Here is a 5,174-nt window from a genome sequence, read left to right as displayed (position 1 = left end):
TTTAAATATATACAAATAATATATCACATTAAAGGTACTAATCCAATGATATACATAATGTTAGTATAATAATATATTCAAATGACAAGATCAATAATAATATTTAAAAGCACTGTTGGAAAATTATTGAGGATCCAGACCTTCTTAAGGAAATATAGTCTAAAACTCACATTGGTTCTTCATTAGGGAGAAATATCCCATACAGAATATATACCATAGAAGTCTCAAAATGTATAATGATACCAAACGTTGGAATCTCCGGAATCAATGGCCGCTGATTGTTCTGGCTACACAGTGTAGACGAGAAAGAAATACACAATACCTCTCCCGAACTGCACTTGTACATGCCGAACGCAGCTCTCCGGCTTCAGATAAAGTTTCTACTTTATCTGAAGCTGGAGAGCACACTTAGCCTGCGGGGTCCAGACATTGCCGCTTTAAATTAACATTCATCTAAGTCACGCACATATCACATTTAAGTGCCGGAGAGCTGTCCATTCAGAATCACTGCCTTTCAGCCTGCGGTGCCATCGGACATCTGTATCTTCGGCTTTCAGGCAAGCCTGCTTGTATTTACTTTGTTTTTTGGTGCAATCAGTTTTTTTTTGTAGGGATGAAGGATGTCGGAATTGTGGTCATTGATAATCCGTACCCAACCAATATCATAGATATCTGCTGCTTTGCATTCATCCTATTTTTCCCGTGCAATTCCCATAACACTGTATGGGGACTGCTCCATAATGCAAATTACTAAGTTCCGAAAATGTCCAATTTTTGGAACTACTTCACTTTAATGTGTGCCAGACTGGCGTATGTTACCATATTTGATAGTTGCCAGCTCTGTTCTGCTTCACATCGCATGTGCGGAGGGATGTGCACTGGAGTGATCAGGCTGCACCGGGCCCCGGGGGACGGGGGACAGGGGGTGCGGCGCTGCCGGTATTTATTTTATTTCCTTGTTTTTCATTCACTTTATTTTTTTTTCCTTTTTCATTCGGGACGGGGGAGGGTGGTGTCATCGCGGGGGAAGGGGGGGTCGTCGCAGCGGGTGGAGGTGGCGACAATATCAAAGGCATTGGTGGTCAGTGGTCAGCAACAGGCAGCCAATCGCTAAGCTGCCTGTTGCTGTGTGGGCACCTACAATACTGTGCAGCAGACAGGAAGCAGGAAGTCTTCACTTCCTGACTGCTGATCTGAGGAGCGAGCACAACTACAGGTAAGTTAGGGGGGTACTGCCATGCAACTGGATGTAAGCTTAGGATGTAAGCTCGTTTGAGCAGAGCACTTCTTCCCTCGTGTCTCCACACCTGTTCTTCTGCTCCGTCCTTACTCCATTTGTCTGTCCCTGAGTTTCTGAAGCATTGGTACTTTGTGTTTACTGTTCTGTACTGTTTAACCCTGTATGGTTTACTGTTTGTACTATGTACGGCGCTGCGGACACCTTATGGCGCCTAACAAATAAATGATAATAATAATAATAATAATAATAATAATAATAATAACAACTCTATAGGGAGGGAGAGGGGGGGACTGGTATGCAAATCTCTAGGGAGGGAGAGGGGGGGGGGGCTGCCATGCAAATCTATAGGGACAGAGAGGGGGGATCTGCCATACAAATCTATAGGGAGGGAAAAGGGAGGGAGAGGGGGGGACTGCCATGCAAATCTATAGGGAGGGAAAGGGGGGGGGGGATCTGCCATATAAATCTATAGGAAGGGAGAGAGGTTGACATGTGTGAAGGAGGGCAGAGGAGGGGGGCGCAATGGCTGCAGAGGGGGTAGTGAAAATGGCTGCAGGGGGTATTTAAAAAAAATAGTGCACCTTTGGAGGGCATAATCTCATGATTGTGTGGCGGTTACATGGATGCTCTCTGTGGCCTCAGCGATCACTAGAATACTAAATATTAGTGAGGTGGGGCTGGTAGAGGTTTGTATTTGATTGACCACAAATATTCAGATATTGCTTATATATGCCTGTCCAATGGGGTACTTTTAGCTGGCCATAATGGAGTGTTTTGTTTTAACTTAAGGGTCTAATCATTCAGGGTTTTCATTATAATAAATTTTTGCATTTTCAAAGCAGGACGCCAACTTTCCAGAAGCCAGCGAGAGGATAACAAAGCTGCAAGAGAGAAGAGCAAGAACAGGTAAGAGACAATGGCACAATATGTCTAAATTTGAATGCTGGAGAATACACCTGAACATTCATATTCAGGAGTATTCTTATACACCTATATAATTTGGGGTGGAGGGGGGGAGGGGGGGGGGCCTGCAGCCGAATTAGCCTAGGGCGGCTAGAACTCTTAATTAGGCCCTGAGGAGGACACAGAGGATTGCAATCTTCTTCAGAAGTGAAGAAGGAGTGAAAGGCACAGGAACAGCAGTTTATCATGACTGCTGTTCCTGCTGAAGTATTTTAGTAAATACACACGAACTTTCAATCCTTATCTTTGCGATAAGGATTGAAAGGGATCATGTTAAAAACGCGGACATTAGTAAATAGGGGCCTTAGTCTAATAATGAACTTTAAAGTCTGAATGAACTTTAAGGCGGGTTATAAACTGAACTTTCAGAGAAAACAAGGTTTAGTTGTCGATTTAATCTGTTTATCTGCTTTAGCAGCACATAATAATCCCCTAATGAATGACCTTTATTTAAATGTCTTTCACTGTGTGTATATTTCCTTTCCTGTAACCCTATGTCCCACATGTTTCTTTTCTCAGGTCTATCCCATACAATTCAGTGCATCAGCTATCTTGGCATGACTGGAAACACACACTCACCTTGTATAAATACAGCTTTGGAAAATCTAACTCTTGTAAATAAGACCTGGACGTTTTATCAGCATTATACTTGGACTAGAACCTATTTTGGCCCTTTCTCACAATGCTTTTCTTTGTCAGCGTGACCTGTTTAATTGATAATAATGTGTTCTTTCAATAACCAATGCAGTAAGAGTCCTGTTGGCAGTGAACCTTGTCTCGGTCCTTTTGGTGTTGAAAATTGTTACATTTTCTGTCACTATTCTTGTCAGATTATTTCCATATTAATAAATTCCACTTAGTTAAATTAATTTATTTTCCTATTTTATTTAATTGTTAAGTCTTGTCATCATAGTTTGCTATTGAGGCAAATTATCACCAAGAAAAATACTCATACAATCTTGATTACATTGCCCTAACAACTGTTGAGTCTTAATCATATGTACCAACTTTTAAAAAATCATTTCAGAGAGATCATGAATTGAACAACTTAGCATCGCTCAAAGGGAACCTGCTCAGTCCAAAGGGTGTAACCTGCTCCGCCCAAAGGGTGTAACCTGCTCCACCCATGGCCATAAAAGAGTGTGTCCACACATTTATAAAATTGCATACTATTGTGCTATTTTATTTATAGTTAATAGCAAAATACTTTTTTACTTGTAACAGATAGTAGATTTGTGGGATACAGTAAGGTATTTCATTATTTATTTATTTTCTATCTTTCTCATGCTTATATAATTTCTTATTTGTATTTTTATGCGCAGAGATCAAATCGGGATCCACCACACAAGTCTGCTAGCATAGTCCTGGGAGTCAGGGACCCTTCAAACATTCTGACTCTGTCCTCTGGGAGGACAGGTCATGTGACAGGGGTAGGAGGGGGGCGTGGTGATTCACGGCATTGAATGAAGTGGGGGGGGGCTTAATGGCATGATTAAACCACGCCCATGATATTCAATGCCGTGAATATCGCCGTTTTTTGGTATCAGGAGGTTTGCCAACTTTTTTGGGAGCCTGAGAGGACTCCCCGAAATTCGGGAGACTCCCGGAAATTCCAGGAGAGTAGGCAAGTATGTTAAATATGTAGTACATAGATAAATAGTACATTAGTTTAAGAGATCATAAGATGGCATATTTTGACTGAACTCCATATTTTCCAACTAGCAAGGAAAAAATTTGACCTTTTATTGCCAATAAATTACTGAAATTTACCAGTTTTGATTAAACTAGTTTTATCAGATTTACATATTTGTAACAGTATTACACTATGGGCCTGAGTCATTAAGGAGAATAAAGCATATAAAAGGAGTACCTTTGCACCTTGGCAAAACCATCTTGCACTGCAGGGGGAGATAAATTTAAAATGTGAGGACAGATTTATAGTTGGGATAGGACATGTCCTAGATCAACTTTAAATTTCAGTGTAAGCATAAAGCTATCAAGTATTTCTGTGCTACATGAAAAACAGCCAGTATTTAACTTATGTGCAAATAATAAACTGATTTGCACTCCTTGCATTGCAAAATGGTTTGTCTGGGAGCAAACTTACTTCTGTTTTTGCTTTGCTCTCCTTCATGGCCCTTATAGTGTAATGCTGGACTTGGAGTCCTGCCTTTATTTCAGCAATGTTTACTCCTTTCTTTTGCCTTACCTTCCTTAGTGACTCAGGCCCTATGTGTGTATACATTTTTCTGTTGCTCGTGTTGAGCAACAATTTTGGAGACCGTATTCATGTGTATCTACTATATAAATGCCTAGTGGCGTGTGTGAAAAAAAAAAAAAGCTGCAGCGCCACCTGCTGGGCAGAGTTATACAGTTATACACTGACGTATATATTTCTTGAAGGAGAAGTGACAGTTGGGAGTGGTTGGTGGTTGCCGGGGGTGACAGTGGGGAGTTTTTAACACCTTAAGTAGCTTGATTTGACTAGAATGCATGAGTATCATGCACGGGTTAACTGACCTACTAAATTCTTAGTGTGTGTGGAAAAAAAACCTCAAAAAGGGCTGAAATTTGGTATACTGACATTATTGACGAGTTGAGGGGTCAAACTCATTTTCGTGAGGTAATTTTACCTCATGAACACACATGTGTACAGTGGCGGATCCAGGGGGGTGCGATCGGGGCAATCGCCCCCCCCCCCCCTAGCAGGGGTTTGCTGCCGACGGCTGCACAGTATGTGCAGGTCCGTTTGGCAGTGACAGTGTGCTGCTGTGTGTTAAACACAATCAGAGCAGCCGGGCAGCACACTGTCCCTGCCTGTCACTGCCGAGCGGACCTGCACATACTGTGCAGCCCCCGGCAGCCTCAGAAGTCGGGAAAGGGGCGGGCCTAAATCGCCCCACCCTAACATCCCCCCGGGGAACAAACATTTTCTAGATCCGCCCCTGCATGTGTAGCGGCGTGTGTTAGT

At 42.3% G+C, this 5,174-nt stretch overlaps 1 long non-coding RNA gene across 1 annotated transcript; it reads left to right on the top strand.

Annotated features, from left to right (window-relative positions):
* Positions 1–1,122: 1,122 nt before the first annotated feature.
* Positions 1,123–3,008, top strand: LOC142108941 (uncharacterized). Its single transcript, XR_012680250.1, has 3 exons — positions 1,123–1,216; positions 2,083–2,146; positions 2,723–3,008. It is a non-coding gene; the product is annotated as an uncharacterized LOC142108941 (long non-coding RNA).
* Positions 3,009–5,174: the final 2,166 nt, after the last annotated feature.

Source organism: Mixophyes fleayi, chromosome 1 (genome assembly GCF_038048845.1).
Source record: "Mixophyes fleayi isolate aMixFle1 chromosome 1, aMixFle1.hap1, whole genome shotgun sequence".
NCBI classification, from domain to species: Eukaryota; Metazoa; Chordata; class Amphibia; order Anura; family Limnodynastidae; genus Mixophyes; species Mixophyes fleayi.
The sequence above is the reverse complement of the archived record's forward strand: the minus strand, read 5'-3'. Positions and strand labels throughout refer to the sequence as shown.